Consider the following 16997-nt stretch of genomic DNA (forward strand, 5'->3'; position numbering starts at 1 on the left):
ATTGAAAACTAAATTAGCCAGTACTCCTAAAGTCAGAAAACAGCCCTTTCCTCTTATGTGTAATGCCACTCTTTAATGAAAGCTCTCAAAGAGGTGGCAGTACCTAAGTTGACCTTTTGTTCAAACTACAGACTGACTTCCCCTCACTGACATACACTGCAGCTGGTGGAAGCTTGCAGAATGTTTCAGGTCACTTTGTGCAAAAGGGTATTAATTAATGATGTATTTATTTATTCAGGCTTCACCTTTTCATCATGGCATACACCAATTTCATCACATTATCATGTGAAAGGTGGAAGAGACTCTGGTCTTTAGTTAGGTGTGATTGACTGATGTCTTCCTGAAAGGAGAATTTAAACCCAGCTGCACACACGTACATCGCACACATGTGCCTGTATTCTAGGGCTGAAGTCAACTCAAGAAATTCTTGATCAAGGATCAGTGGATTCGACTAAAAAGGGGCATGGCAAAAGCGCTCAAAAATATAACATGTCTGTATCTGAACTGTACTCACAAAACTACACCAGCACAGCAAAGACAGATTAAACTTGTGAATCATTAGTTTAATCTACCTTTTTTACATAAAAATACCAAAATAACAAAAAATACCACTCACTAACTTTCCTCTGCTGCTGTCCCTTGTTATTTACATAAAATGATTAGTCGAATAATACAGGTTGTGCTCGGCTAAACATCATTGCACAGTCGCACACAAAGAGCAGCGTGCTGCTTACATCACACACCTGGCCTTTGTTAACAGCATTTAGCGGCTAATATCATCACACTGATCCAAGCACATCTGTCTGGGGCTCTACAGCAGAGTCCTGAGGCTGCTGTTGTGAACACCTGCCCGGCCCCCCTCTCCACAGACCTCCTGCACACAGCCTCATGGATCATTACAGAATTTGCATCTGTCAGAGGCTCATATCTGTGTAATTGAGTGCTCTGTCCAGGTCCATTAGAGTGGAGGTGACTTCATTATATGTAAGCACGATCTGCACTCACAGCTGCGTACAGTCACAGGAATGGAACCTGTCCATTCTGAAGTACTGAACAGGTACAATGGGCTGTAATCTCTCCCAAATAATGATAAAAAAAATGCTAGGAAATGATATGCATGGATGCTGAGTCTCTTAACCAACTTGAGCTTGTGTCACAAAGACAGCAGCAAAAAATATATTCATTGCTTGACCTGTTTTGTTGGAAGGTAGCTTCTTATGTGCTCCAGTGAACTGCAACAAATAAAATTGTATGTACATAATTGTATTACCCACATCTGTATTCTGTAAACTGACTTCATGAACAAACTTTGTGAATGTCAAATGTTAAGCACTGTAGACTACTTTGCTTGCACAAGCACTTCATTAAATGACTCATTATTGATTGGTGAGTTAATATTCTCTTTAGCAATTATTGATGACAAGAGGGACTCAATCAGCATCCTCTTCCTGCTTTCTGCATTGATTTAATATATACCTGTAGGGCAAACCAGGACCACTGGACTGAATGTGGTCTAGTCTTTTTTATATAAATCACAAGGCTTCGGTCTATAACACTGCTGGGCTGCTGCATTGAATGGGAATACAGAATACCACATCAAACTATATTTAAGTTATCACTTTACTTCACATGACATATACGTTATCAGTTGGTACATTATTTGGTACATTATTTATGCACTTATTTATAATTATGGGCCACTGTTGTTTTCTATGAAATGAAGTGTATAGCAAATACAATGAAAACAGCAAGATGTCATCTAAAACAATATTAAATGAATACAAACAGTACACACAGATGTTCATTTTTTACGAGAAACCCCTTTGGACCCTGAGCAGCTCCTCTCACCAGAACAGCCAATAAGAAAAAGTCTGAGAGGAGGTTGTGGAGATGAGAGAGCGCCCCCTGCCCTTCTTACCCTTCTGTCACTGCTCTTGATTCTCCTGAGGTTCCGGCACCTGACTGTGCCTCTGTGCTGTGGTCATGCATCAGTGTGACCACACAGGCTGCTCCCGCTGTTCACTCCCCCCAGAGGAGCTCACCTGGGCAGGGGGCATGTGCAGGGGGGGCTGTGTGCAGACAAGGGCAGTCGAGTAATGGAAAAACAGGCCTTATGTGTGTGACTGCTGAGGCACCAGGCTGTGATTGTGAAAATACAATATACTAACACTGCATCAAATGTAAACCCCACTGAGTTGTGTGTAGCTCTGGAAATGTCGAGCTGAAAGACTACGTCAAAAAGAGAGAAATGAAAGCGACTGAGATTACACAGTAAGAATCATCATTTCACCTGATATTATGATAATATATGAGTAACCTTCGCCGTGTTGAGTTGTAGTAGCAGTAGTGCTAGCATCAGTCTTGTGTGCTCTGCTCAAAGATAAATAAGCAAAACTTCATCTAAAATAAGACGAGTGTGGTTGCTTAACTGTTGGTAGGCCTGTCACGATCAGAAATTTTAAATTTTCTCCTCATCATTCTAGTTTCTCTTTCTTGCATTTTTTTCAGAGGCTGGTGTAAGGTCAGATTGTTGCTCCTCTGTTCTTTCACATGACCAGCCTGATAGGAGCAGACGGGATCACAGCACTCACACAAGCAGAGGTGTGGCTGGGGGACGGGTCAGATTGTACTAGGATGGCCCGACTACGTTCTCTTCTGTTGGAGCAGAGCCTGTTCACTGTCTATCACAGAGAACTCCACTGTCTAAGCTGCAGCTCCAGGCTATTTGAGCAAAAATGGAGGTTATGTCTCATTCAAAGCCATCTTTCATTATGTCCCATGACAGCTCTACTTAGGAATGTGGTGACTTTAATCTACAAGCTGACTTCTTAATTAATTTATTCATTTTCTTTTTTTTCATTAATTTCATACATTAAAAATCAATCAAACAAACAAACAACAACAAAACCAAAACCAACAACAAACAACAAAGAAACAAACTTAAAGATGCATTCCTTAATGTCAACACAAAGCACTGGACTATTACCTTTGTTACCAGCAGCTGTAGATACTTAAACCATTCAATTTCACATTCCTGAGGTGTGCCTTATGTATTATACCAACTGTATCTGTGTGTATTAGCTCACTGCAGGACCTGACATCTTTAAAATCTGCTCTCTGCCATCAAACAGGCCCCTCCCGGCGGTGGCTCCTGTTCAGGGCACAGGGCTAATGGGACACCTGGAGAGGCTGAGGCTATGAGCAGGAGGGATGTGCAGGGCTTTGACTGATGGACAGGTGCTTGTATCTGTAATGGTCTCACTGCAGGAGCTACATTAGATTTATGCCACACATTGTGAATGTTACAAGTCATTTACAACCATTACTTTGCACAGAGAATCCTCAGAGACATACAGCACACTGCAGAGGGTACACGAGGCAGGGGGTAAATGTCTTATTGTGACAATGCTGCTGACTAGAGCACATAGACTGGTTAAGGAGATTGGCCTCTCAGGTTTTCAATGCAGCAGCAAGAATCTAAGTACCTGCATGTGTACATGTGAGAGAACGATGTTCTGACTCACCGAGAAGTCTCTTTCTTCAAGAAAAGCTCCAAAATGAGAAGTGCAACCATCATATTGAGTTGAGTTGACATGATTGATGCCACAACAGTGAAAGTGATTATTTGCATAACAACAGATCTGTGGTGTATTAAATCAGGATAAACAGAAAAGTACATGGAGGCCAAGTACATAATGAGTGGCAGTGATTTGTTAAGTGCTACTCAGCAGAAGCCTGAATAAAAGATTCTACACACACAGAGCCACATGAGCCATACATCAAGGTTAATGCGCTCCTAACGGGACATCATTTCCTCGTGCGCGACAGCTAACACACTTTAATGCTTTAATAAGCCAGCTCCGAACACTCAGTGCCAGCGCTCACACTCAAGAATCATTTTTACGGCTCAAACTTAATCTACCTATAAATTGCTTTGTAACAGCCTCCAGTGCATTTCCTCAGTCACACTCATAGTTCACTCCCTGAAACTGGCCCTTGTCAGAGCTGGTCACACTCAATCTTTATCGCACTCAGACAAATAACAATGTTTTTTTTTTCCCCTTCATGCAGAGGTCATATTATTTAAAAAATTATAGCAAAACTAAACTAAAGATGTGTATTTGAAAATATCTTGATCTTTAAGAGGCCCCAGCAGACAACATACAACATACAACATACAACATACTTGCCCTATGCACTTTAAATGATGATCTGCCTGGACCTTTGTCAGAAGGTTCCCTCCATTATGTGTGGCTTTTATATGACTTATTTTTAAATTAAATGTCATTAAATCATTGTACCGCTTATTTGTTAAATCTTAACTTCATCCATAGTCTTCAGCTGGGACTGAGGCTCTTGCTCTTCTTGTGCCAATCCTGTAAATCTAGCATTACTGCTGGTCAGAGCTGTATTGAGCTTTCTCTAGCTCACTAATAACCATTGGGTTAAAACTCACGCTATATACTATCTTGGCCAAATTAGAGATTTCTTGATTGAGACTGAATTCTTAAAGTGTACTGTAATGATAACTACAGTTTGTGTACATAAAGCGTATCTTGTGATTTATTATTTATTTTTATCTTTATTTTAACAACATAATGACTTCAGCTGAGATGTGAGAAAGTAAAATCTAAGACAAGAGAAGAGAAGAAGAGTTTCATCAGCTGTTGTAGCTAGTATCACTTTGGGCCACTAGGTGGAGGGATGCGTTACCGACACATTGCTTTGCCAATGAGTTACAACATTTTGTACAGGTTTATTCTTGAGAAGAAATTCTGTCAAGCCAGATTTCTTACACATTTATCCTTTATAAAATTTCAAAGCAAAAGCACAGTCCAAATGCAAACATATGACTCCATTTGTGAGAGAAGCACAGCCAATCTTTATAGAAAATAAAATCTGTCCACACTCTACTGATTTAGGCTCACACGGCGCTGTGTGTTTGGGTTGGATTTGCTCCTGGCCGTTATTCTGCTTCTCTTCCTGCTTCTCTGTTTTTCCATCCGTCCTCAGCTCCGTGGCTGTTTTTCCTGGACTGGATCCCGGCGGGACACTCTGTTGCTTCTGTCAGAAAAGGCCCACAGCTGACTTCCATTAGGGAGAAGTGGAAACCTACACAATCCTATATTGTCAGCTAGAGTTTCAGAGAATGACTCGGGCCAGAGGCTGAGGTTCAAAAGGCAAAAATAGTGCAGCAAATTCCACTGCAGCTGGAAAAAGAGGAAAGAAAAACACCAATGGGAGATATATGAGGCGCCCCCTCACAGACCGGCCACTCCTGAGCAAGCCAGCAGGGGCGCTCTCACTCCAAACTTCACTGGAACAGTACTTAAAATTCCTTTCTAATGAGATGCACAGAAGGCTAAATATATAAGCAAAATTACATTGGGACGTTTCAAAGCTGTTGCTTAGCAACTAATACACCCACAATGGCCTCTGTAACAAAAAGCTCTTTTAAATCATGTGGCAGTCCCCCCCAGAGTCTGAATTTTGGCTTGGCAACATGTCACTATTATGAGTGCAACATCCACTAACAAGCTCACACTGTATTCATAGACATATATCAGCCATTTGTGTTTTTATATGAACCAACAGGCTGAATATAAAGTGAGCTCAGATATTTTTGGTGTAAAGTGAGCTGTGGAGTGACTGCATCCACCATCTCCTCCAATTCCCCCAGCCCCAAGTGTGTGTGTGTGTGTGTGTGTGTGTGTGTGTGCGTGCGTGTGTGTGTGTGATATGACCAGAGGAGGAGGGGGACACTGAGACTGTCAGAGAGGCCCTAAAAAGACCCCAGGACGCCTCGAGTGATGGAGTGAGGATAAGATGGTGAAGCAGCCAAAGGAGGACAAAGGAGCTTTGACGAGCTGCTCCTGGAGCAGAAGTGGGTCATGGCCTGAATCCACGTTTACCTCCTGTCCTAACACCCACACTGTGCCACAAATCACTGTACACAGAGGCAGACAGCGACAGACAAGGACTGACAGGGGCAAGCAGGGGCAGACAGGGACTGACAGGAGAAGACAGAAGCAGACAGGGACAAAGAGTGGCAGGCTGATGCAGAGAAAGCGGCAGAAGCAACCATGGACTGGCAAAGGCAGGCATGGGGCAGAAACAGATAGGTGCAGACAGAGGCAGGCAGGTGCAGACAGGGGCAAGCAGGTGCAGAGAGAGACCGACAGGTGCAGACAGGGGCAAGGAGGTGCTGAGAGAGACAGACAGAGGCAGACAGGGGCAGACAGGGCCAAGGAGGTGCTGAGAGAGACAGACAGAGGCAGACAGGGGCAGACAGGGGCAGACAGGGACAAACAGAGGGAGACAGGTTCAGACTGAGGCAGACAGGGGTGGACAGAGGCAGACAGAGCTGTGTAGCATCTTGCTCAGTTGATTTCTCTGGTTGCAGCATTTTATGGACGTGGCCCCTGTGTGGCCTCCTCTAAACGGCCTGGCTCAGGCCCAGGCAGTCACTTCCACACATGGACCCCAGCGCCACATTCTTTCACTGCTCCACTCTGTTTCTGTGATACATGTGTTAGGATCATATGGGCCCACTAACAGGACAGTCTGGTTTTGTGGCCTTTTAATGGTTATGCTGTACACTTGAATAAATTTACTATATCTAAAATAAGGGAGTATGTTGTAAAAAGAATTCAAATATTGTTCATGGATAAATACAGCACAATGTAAACCACACATATAAACACTGGATGTGATGCTATTTGCCTAATGACTGGAAATATTAGGCATGTAGATATATGTCTAAATACCAGACAATATGTAATTTGAGAGTGCAGTGGGCCAGTGGTTTAGATCCATGTATAAACATCAAAATGACAAAGAAGTTCTTTGTCTATGTGGGGCTCATGTGACATGAAACAACTGGAGGATTTTTTGTGGATTAACCAGTACAGCTGCATTGTAATTTCTTTGTCCTTTTGTGACCACAATGTTGCATACAAGTTTTTCACTCAGTCTGACAATGTGCACTGGTCAGTTATCTCTGGCATCTGTGTTAGACTTCCTCAAACTCTACCTTTTAGCCTGTGTAGGCTCTATGTGTTGCATTGATGACACATGCACATTTTGAGGAGTTTTGTGTCTCCAGGGAGACATGATTGTGTCTGTGTTTTTATGTTGAGCCAAATTCCCAGGCGCCTCGAAGTACCTCTGACCTCCAGCAGAAGCAGCTCCCGCTCTCACTAAATGAATCCCACGTGAGCTGTTCTTTCTGCTCATGAGCTCCATCCAAATGTTCAAACTGCTTTCATGCAGTAATCTGGATTCACACAGCGCACTCTATTGTCAAGAGATCGCTCTTTGTATTGTCAGATTATTAGAGAATTAATATTGTAAAGGGTCTGGGGCAATTACCACTTGTATTCAGCCATGATTCACTCTTCATCTCACGATGCAGTGGCTCTGCTGGGACCTGCTTGTTTTATTGCTTTCATTACTTTTGCATGCTGTTTTTTCTGCACCACTTCACTCTGTTAACTTATGATCTCATTTGTTTGGCATATTCCACTCAGCTGTGGATGTCAGTGTGCTCTTGCTTCTGTTTTGACAGAATGTTGAAAAAAAGAGAATATAAGCTCGGTATCAGACAGACGCTGGTTAGCAGAGTACACATTTGTTTGAATTTAAATGGAAATCAACACTTGCATTACTCTTGCAGTAAAACTTCATTGCATGAAATGTATTTTTATATACATTTTGAAATTAACTATTCTTAATTCTTGTTTCCTGTGGCAAAACAGTTCAAGGTTTGGAGATTCTGCTCGTCTGTTTTCACAACTGGTCAAATTTGCTTATATTTGTAGGTGATAGTTTGCAGATGTGAAGAACAGGGTCTTGACTACTCGCTGCAACCAGAATCCTTGTATTTTCTTCTTTCAATAATCGAATCTCAAATGTAATCAGTTGTATGGCACTTACTCTTGTACTGTTGTTATGTACGGATAATGACATTTGTCCAAATAACATGCTTTTACCGTAATACTGATTGGGACCTGCTGTGGCTGCTGATCTCTGGCTGAACAGGAAATGAAAACCTTCTGGGAGCATTTAAGTGCTCTCAAACATACCTTGGTTCCTTGTGACTGGACTTAAACTGATAGGCCAGTCAGTAAATCATTGTTTACTTAGGCTATCCTGCTTTGACAGGCACTCTCCATCTCTCTATCTATGTACCATCTCATCACAGTCCAATCTAAAAGGTACCAGTTATGCAGTTAAAGTGTGAGTGTGTAACCAGTGAGCCTCTGTATTTTCTTCTGCCTACATTATCATTCCAGTAGGTACTACTAGACTTACCAATATTAACATTTAGTTAAACTACACTTATTTTTTCTTCTACTATGTCTTGTTGTGGTTGGACATACCCTCTGATAAACAATAATACTGAAACTAATTCATACCACACAGTAACCCAAGAGCAGATATAAACCAAAAAAAACAACAACTGTACAATATTGTTAAAAAAAACAAACAAAGAAACACACACACGCACACACACACACACACACACACACACACACACACACACACGCACACACACACACACACACACACACACACACACAATAAAATGCAAAATCAAACACTTTAGTATTCTGTAATTCATTCTTAGTTATTAATTCAACATTGTATGGCCCAAAACTTATCATGCTGCCAAAAATGACACTGGAGCAAAGAAAAAGTACACATTTTAAGTACTGACCCCCAGAAATGATTGTTCCAGCTTTCATATATTGAACGATATAGTTAATATAGTAATTATTGTGACAAACCTACCCTCTTGTCTTGATTTAATTACAGGACTGATACAGAAAAGGTTCTGTCTGGAGAAATAAAAAAAAAGGCTTTAAGTCTAAGTCAGGTTTTTTGGAGCGCAGGTTTAGTGGGAATTCCCTTTAGCACATCTCCCCAAAAGCCCCTCAAACATAGCTGATGGGCATGCATGTGTTTCCATGGTTACTACCAAAAACAGAAGCATCTCAGACCCAGGATGGATGTCTCAGCTGTCTGGGAAACCACTTTGTCTGTGGTGACACTGCTCAGGCTCTACTCAATATCATAAAAAAAAAAAAAAAAAAATCTGATTATACACTTATCATTCAAAACCCATTTAAATGCACCCAAATGTAGCCCCCCTGTGTAATGGGTGGTCAGAATAATAGAAAAGCAAAGAACAATAGAAATCATCCATTTCCCTCAACTGGTTAATCTTCACTCATCTTCTTCTGTATTTAATAATGAAATTGAAGTAGGTATTGAAAAAGGGCATTTAAAATCTGAATAATGTGATAGAGTGGTAGATGGGGAGCTGAGCATGCTGATATCATCACATGGGTAACCTCTGTGTTTAGGTTTCTCTGTACAACTGTTTGTCCCACATGGATGTTCTGTAAAAGAACATAAGCAGGAGAGGTTTTGTTTCTCAGCAGTAACCATGTAAGCTCCTCTAATGCTGCCAAAGATTCTCACAGTGCTGTCAGAAGCTTCAGCTTGGCCTCAGCGTATTGAGCCATTCATTAGAAACTCCACGACTTAAAAGAAAGAGGAGAGACAGAACTATTCACGGCTCCGCTGCATGACGCCAATTATACAGCGAGAACAAGAACACCTCGTAATCTCATGTACTTCAGTCACTGTCAGCCACAGAATACAGCTGTCATATGAAAACACATCTTTGGAAATTAAAATCCTTCATTGAGGTTAAACGGATATTTTAAAAATGGAAACACTGAAAATCATAGGCTTCTTTTGTTCCACGGACATTTCACAGTCACATGAAGACTTTGTTTTTAAAATACCTCTTGACTCTTTATGATTAGTGTATGAAGGCTTTCCATTTCTGATGGACGTAGTGCTGCCAGTCACGGAGCAGAGAAATAAGAGATCTGGGCCAGTGGTTCATGGTTCTCCAGTGGCGAACCCTAGCCTAATAGCTAGCCTAATGTCTAATGTTTGAATGACATGACACCAGGTCGAGAACAACTGAGCTCTGCAGGCAGCGAACACTCTAGAGGAGCTGTCGGGAGAGCCTTGTGTTGCAGAATTAAGTTTGCATTCAAAGTAAAATAAAAAAATATATAATACAAAAACAAAAATATGAAAAAAGCACTTACATTTGTCCACATAATTGCTCAGCTGTGACAATGATTTTGCAAATGCAGTGTTTGACATGTTGCCCATGGTTACGAGGGTGTTGTGTGTTTCAATGATCCAGAGCACTGACTCATCAAAAAGACAAATTGGGTCACAGTTAAACTGCATTATTACTACACAAAGGTTGTGACACCTGCTGCTTGAAGCTGCTCTATGTTAAGAAAGCTGCTGTTTAAATTAGTGGCCTCAAAACTTGATGGAGTAATGTAGACTTATGTAGAGTGGACAATAGCATCTTACCAACACACAGGCAAGTATCAAACGGCCTTCAATACAGAATGCATTCTTTAGAATAAAATGAACTAATCCTGGAAGGATTGTTAATGCTTCTTTGGCTATGATATATATTTAGTAGGCTAATCAACTAAAACATATCTTTTACCTGTGACCATATTAAATTGCCAAGACCTGTTGATCTTGCACATAAAATACAGTCTTTCCAGAAGCCAAGACTGATATCCATATGTGATCACAGAAATGTATGTGTTTCTGGAGAAGCTGTTGTGTGGGATCCAGAATACACAATTCTTCAGTACTTAATGAAAATGTGAGGCTGGTCACTGGTAAATGATAGGTGCCTTATGAGGTCCTCCATTGTGACTGTACAAGCATGGTAGGTCAGGGTTCCATGAGTTACCAGCGTCACACTGAAGTACAAACAAAACAAAACCACTATGTGAATGCATTTTCACCTCCAAACCTATGTGTGCTTTAGTGAATATAGCAATATATTCAGATTTGTCTCATATTTATATCTTTCCCTGTGGTATAAGAGGAGCGTTTGTTCTGATTACTGTCTTGGATAAAACTTCTAGCACAACTTCCTGACATTCTCATTGTTCTCCTGATCTACCGCGCCGAGGGTGGAGTTCAGACGCTGACACGAAGGGTAGAGATCTGTGGCACCCCAGACACCAGCGCACACCTCTGCCTTTACCAAAGTCTACAAAGGGCACAAAGTCTTTTAACAAGTGGCAAGGCACAAAGTGTGTTTTAAGCGGGTAGTGTGAGCTGTGCCGCCGCCATATGACTTGTTCCGACAGAGCAGAGCGTGGGTGAAACATCCGCAGCGCCCTCCTCTCTCTCCGTGATGACTCCATGACAGCTCGGCACAAAAAACCCTTTCTGATGTTGAAGTGCGGGGAGCTTGTCGACGGAGGGGGGTGAGAGGCCGAGTGCGTCAGCGTGAGTCTTGTATGAAGAATGAGAGACTGGCAGGTGGTGGGCTGGGGGTGGAGCTCCCACAGAATTTAGAACCGCTCACTCCTGTCATGATTATACGCAGCCCAATCAGCTCAAGAGCACTAACACTACAGTCTGGTCAAATGAAGCTTTGCTCAAATAGTTAGACAGTTTATAATAAATGCAATCATCAACAATGTGACTTGTGGGCTCCACCTGTGGCACCTACGCTCCATGCACACAGAAAATCCCAGTGTCTCCTAGACATGTTCTTGATCCAAACAGTGCATGTGTGCAGTGTTGCTGAAAGTAAAGTGGAGTAAGCACAAAACTTTTAAGGCTCGGACATGCCCATTTGGCCATGCTCAAATTATTTTTCAACTACCTAGATGTTCTTATTGTTCAGTTGTCCCCTATTGCCTTATTTTTATTTCAAGTGCATACTTTTGATGTGCAGTAATCAATTTCCAAGTAACCTTGAGCATTTCTTTGTTGCCGTGTGGGGCATGAGATAGGATGTTTGTGCCTTCCTTAAGTGTGTCACTGGGCACATGGTGTTGCTAGTGCCTAAGCTAAGAGCGCTTGAACCTCACTCAGAATGTGTGTCCCAGTAGCCTGCTCCTGCCAGATTGGCCTGAGCTGCACAAGTCATTGAAGGGCTCATGTAAGACCAAGTGAAAGAGGCTGCAACTGAGCGCTTTGTTCTCTGTGTGATTGTGGAGCTGTCAGGCCAGAGCCAGAGCTGTGGTCTTGGGCTTACAGCCCCGGTGCTGTTCCAGGAGGAAGTGTCCATGTCGCCTGTGTTTGGGGGCGCTGCTAATATCACACAGAACATCTGTCTGTGCTGAAGGAGCACTGTGTGCAAAGCTCTGCACTTGGCACGGCCACACTGGCTGCATGTCTGTTCAGTGGGGAGCATTTACTGCTTCATCTTCCTCTAAACAAAAGCAGGACCTGGATGTGTATATCATGTCCCTATTGAGGAGGCTAAGTTCCCAAAACACCTTGTCTGATCCGGTTTGATCCGGTCTGAAGTTGTCATAACTTTTCCCACTACGGTACGTTATCTTGTTCAGATTATAAAAAGCCAGTGTTGGAGCTGGGATTGAATCAATAGCTTTCAACCTTAGGTTTAGTTTTAAACTATGAAATATCCAATAAATAACAGTCTTGTTTTGTCTCCCACATGACCCCTGCTAAATGAAGGTCATATTTTTAGATGTAACCATTGTCTTTGGGGTGAGTGCAGGTTTGTTTAAGAACATTCATGGGGCGTTTCCTCACCACAGCTGTGTATTTGTCCTTCATGGTCCCAAGTGAACCTTTCAAATATTTATTTCCTTTGGGTTGCACAGTGGTGTATTTTTTACACATCTGACCATTTGATTCAAAATGCAATAAACTTCTATGCTTTGTGCCAGACAGATATGAAAAGGTAGTGTCAAACCAAGCCTATAGATTTGAACAATTCAACACTCTTTGTTTTAAATTTAATAAACTGCATTATCCTTACCCCTAATGCATAATATATGAATCTAATGTTGATTAAAATTGACTTATGGGTAATACTAGTGTCTCAAGGAGTAGCTGTAATGAATTCTGACAGGTAAAGATCCCAAAATAGCCCCTCACAGGAGGTTGAGAGAAGGTGAACCACAGACACTGGGGAGGCAGCAGCTGTTGTACAGGGTCACTTTGCGCACAGCCCCCTGTGTCCCACTGACCTGAGAGTGTAGACACTTATACTTTAGAGGATATTTATTAAAGTGTTTACCCACATGCTAAACAGATTGGATATGCTCGAAGTAGAGCTGAGATTTGTGTTTCTGCAAATTCTACTCTTGGATTTTTTATTTTTTGTGACGTGTCTAAAGAGGGCTGCAAGAAGACAACAGATCTTCTAGATCTTTCAGATGGAGTTTCTTTCACAGCAAACATACAAATGTGTACCCACAAGGATATAATGAATAGATTCAGTCATCTGATCTTCATTATGTGACTGCACCGTCTCTATGACATTATCAGCAGAGAAGCAGCAAACATCACTAGCATTTTAAGATTTCTTTTTCACATTTGGGAATGAGCTTGCACTAACTTAGAATTACAAATGGAACTGTGTGGGACAAGGTGCATAAACAAATGGCTGCGCTCTTTGTGAAGTTGACACTATTTATAACCTTTGGCTATTTGACAGTGAGGTTTAGTTAGGTTGATATAAGTAGTTTTCAGATATCTTTTGTCAATAAACAGTAGTAGTAATTTGTTGTTCATGAGTTTGACTCAGACACGGTGGTCATGTGTTAGAATTGTTTTGTATTTATATAGAGTTTATAGAGTTGACTCCTGAGTTCCTGTGAATCAGTGACTGTATTATTTGGGAGTCCTGTTCCTCTGAGGCTGAATAAGCAATAAATCCAACTTCTTTCCAAATCTCCTGGGACTTGTTCCTGTCTCTGTTATTTATTAAAAACAACAGCAGCTCCTGTTTACTGCTCGTCGACCAAAGACAAGCGCCACACTGCTGCTACTGCTGTCACATCTACATTACAAGTGCGGCGCGCCTGTTTGAACTGCCTCCGAGGATAAAACTTTATTATCAGGCCTCCGCTCTGAAGTCAGGAGGAAATGACAATCCTTCTACACTTTTATGTGGAAGGCACTTTGAGTTCAGTTTTGAGACTAGATCTAGTCTACATTGGATACGAAGCTAAACTAGAAAATATTTGATAAGATAATGAAGGAGGTTATTCCAGGAGTGATGAAAAAGATGAAAAATTAGGACCGTTGCCATAGCAATTAACAATTTGCTTCCAACCAACACGCATATATTGCTTGAAAAAGGAGAAAAAAAAAATAAACAGTTCAACTTTATGAAGAGAATAAAATAGGCACATCCACATTAAAGGGGCTATATTTAGTGCTGTCATGCGATTAAAACATTTTAGAGATTAATTAATTATGATCTGTAATTAATTAATCTAATTAATCTCTTTTTAATCTCACCTAAAAATTGCTGAGAAAAGCCTTCAATTTGAGGTATTTTCATTTAAATTCATTATTACATTATTGTGGCAGATCAAAAGACTGATATAGAACAAAAAAAGTTACTTTATAAAGTCATTTATTGTTTAACAAACTTTAACAGCTGCAGTCACTTACATTCCACAGTATCATCATTATTATTGCTATTACTAATCTGCAGTGTAAAATATATTCCCCTACAGATTACAGATTACATATCCCAAAATGTAGTTTGTAACTTAATCCATTTAATTACTTAAAGTGACGTAATTTGAATACTTTGGATTACTTGATATTGTCATGCTTTTTAAAACTACATGAATGTAACAACTGCATCCTGCAAATGTTGTTCTTGTTTGTTCTCTTCAAATTGGCTGTTGAGCCCAAGTCTCCATGAATAAGAAACTGTTTGCTGTAAAGTAGCAAAGACGAGGAAATCTGAACATAATAACTTTTGTCTACTTAAAGACAATAAAAAGTCCAGTCTTTCCTTAACCATATTAAAAATATTACTGATAGAGAAATGCTTTATATCTGAGATCACTGGTTTTAGTCCTGGTTTTAGTCCTGGTTTAGACCTGCTTTAGTCCTACTTTAGTCCTAGTTTAGTCCTGGAATGGGTTAGTCCTGGTTTTAGTCCTGGTGTTAGTCCTGGTTTAGACCTGGTTTAGACCTACTTTAGTCCTAGTTTAGTCCTGGAATGGGTTAGTCCTGGTTTTAGTCCTGGTGTTAGTCCTGGTTTAGACCTGGTTTTAGTTCTGGTTTTAGTTCTGGTTTAGTCCTGGTTTAGTCTTGGTTTAGACCTGGTTTAGTTCTGGTTTAGACCTGGTTTAGTCCTGGACTGGGTTAGTCCCGGTTTTAGTCTTGGAGTTAGTTCTGGTTTAGAGGTGCACAGGAGGAAGCGCAGTTTACGCAGCGAACGCGAGAAAATTTACGCGGCGCACGAGAGGACAGCGGTGTCCGTGCAGTAACTACAGAAGGAAACGTGGTCCGCGCGTTCTCAGGTTAATGACGATGATGAAGGTGTGTGTTTGTGTGTGTTTGTGTATAGGACAGTAGTGCAGACATCATTAGTCTATGCACACTGAAAAAACGGTCCGAGAGGGGTTGCTCAAAATGCAAAAACAAATTTGACAACAATAACATCACTTTTTTACGTTTCTCTGTCAAGCATGTTTAAATCTTACAAACATCGCTTGATTGTGGCCGATGTGAGACCTGCATGTTTTAATCAGGTTGAGGAAACATGACTTTATTATAATCTGTGGTGAGGCTCCTCCCTCTGGAATTCTCCTCCCCAAAACCTTTGGAGGGAAAATTCAAATGTAACAGGACACAGGACAGTTACAGGAGCAGAGGACACACAGTGTGGAGCAGGAGGATTATGAAGCTGATCTGGAGGTGAGACTTTTCAAAGATTTTATTATATGCTTCTCCGGCCTAGAATGTCGTCATCGTTAAAACATGTTTGTGTTGTTATTTTAAATTAGAGTTAATGTAAGGACAGCTTGAATCAAATTGTCTTTGACTGTCCATCTACAAGAGTGTGACACTTGTACTAAGATTTAAATGTGTTGCTTCCAGAGTCGTCTACAAACACAGAGTGACGTCCAGAGCTCTGCTGGAGCTGTGGGGAAGTTCATGAATGTTATAGTTGATGTTTCAGAAAAAAGGAAGATGTTTGAGAACCAACAAAACACAGACCACAGATGAACAAAGTAAGTAAACCAACTAAAAAATTTTTTTATTTTTTCAAAATGAACTTCCTATTGAAACTGTTATCGTACTTGTACAAGGTGATGTGGCATTAGGAGGACTTTATACCAGATGCCCTCCCTGTTACTGTGTTTAGAGGAAGAAAAGCAGCACATGGTGAGTTTTGTTTCTGCAGATACAGTTCTAATGTTCTTGTGATTCTGTTCTGGTCCGTTATTGTAGTAATAAGTGCTATAAATGTATTTAAACATGTACAACAGAGTAGATCATCATAATGTAATCATCATGTGTTATTCCTGTGTCCACAGGCAGAGACCAGAGCTTCTTCACTGGAATAAATCTTCACACTGTCCAGCTCCAAACTGTGTATCTCTGTCCCTGTGCTCTCTTTGTGTTTGATTCTGTTTAAGACAATACAGATCTGTAGAAAACTAAAGACTGTTTTTGTATTCTTTTACAGAATTAGATCAAAATTAAATTAAATTATACATACTTATACATTTCATGATAAGGTAACATAAGATAAATATGCATATTCAGCATGATTTGTTCAAATTTCATCAACATGAAAAAGTGATGTTCATGTTCCGAGAAAAATATGTGTAGAGGGAATCGAAAAAAGTTTCAAAGCCTAAACATAATTTTATTGCGTGCAACCGCTTTCCATAACTTTTTTATGCAAATCCAGCAACTTTTTTTTTTTCAGTGCAGGTTGTTTTCACCAGTGACATTTAAGTTGTAGGCGATTTTATATTTGTTATTTTCTTTTATATTTCACGTCAAGAGAATAATTTCCAAGACATGAATGCGTTTTTACCTGTGCACTGCTGCCTCTGTTCTACTGGCTCTTCGACCTCGTCCATTGTGCGACTGACGCCGCCAACGTTAACATGACGTTTACATCGCTC

The 16997-nt window shown here is 40.8% G+C and overlaps 1 long non-coding RNA gene across 1 annotated transcript; it reads left to right on the forward strand.

The window, feature by feature from the left end:
• Positions 1 to 15620: 15620 nt before the first annotated feature.
• LOC129411631 (uncharacterized) lies at positions 15621 to 16525 on the forward strand. Its single transcript, XR_008633395.1, has 4 exons — positions 15621 to 15774; positions 15958 to 16091; positions 16170 to 16245; positions 16398 to 16525. It is a non-coding gene; the product is annotated as an uncharacterized LOC129411631 (long non-coding RNA).
• The last annotated feature ends 472 nt before the right edge of the window (positions 16526 to 16997 follow it).

This window comes from Boleophthalmus pectinirostris, unplaced genomic scaffold (genome assembly GCF_026225935.1).
Source record: "Boleophthalmus pectinirostris isolate CB_2022bp ecotype Guang Dong unplaced genomic scaffold, ASM2622593v1 HiC_scaffold_5, whole genome shotgun sequence".
Taxonomy (NCBI): domain Eukaryota; kingdom Metazoa; phylum Chordata; class Actinopteri; order Gobiiformes; family Gobiidae; genus Boleophthalmus; species Boleophthalmus pectinirostris.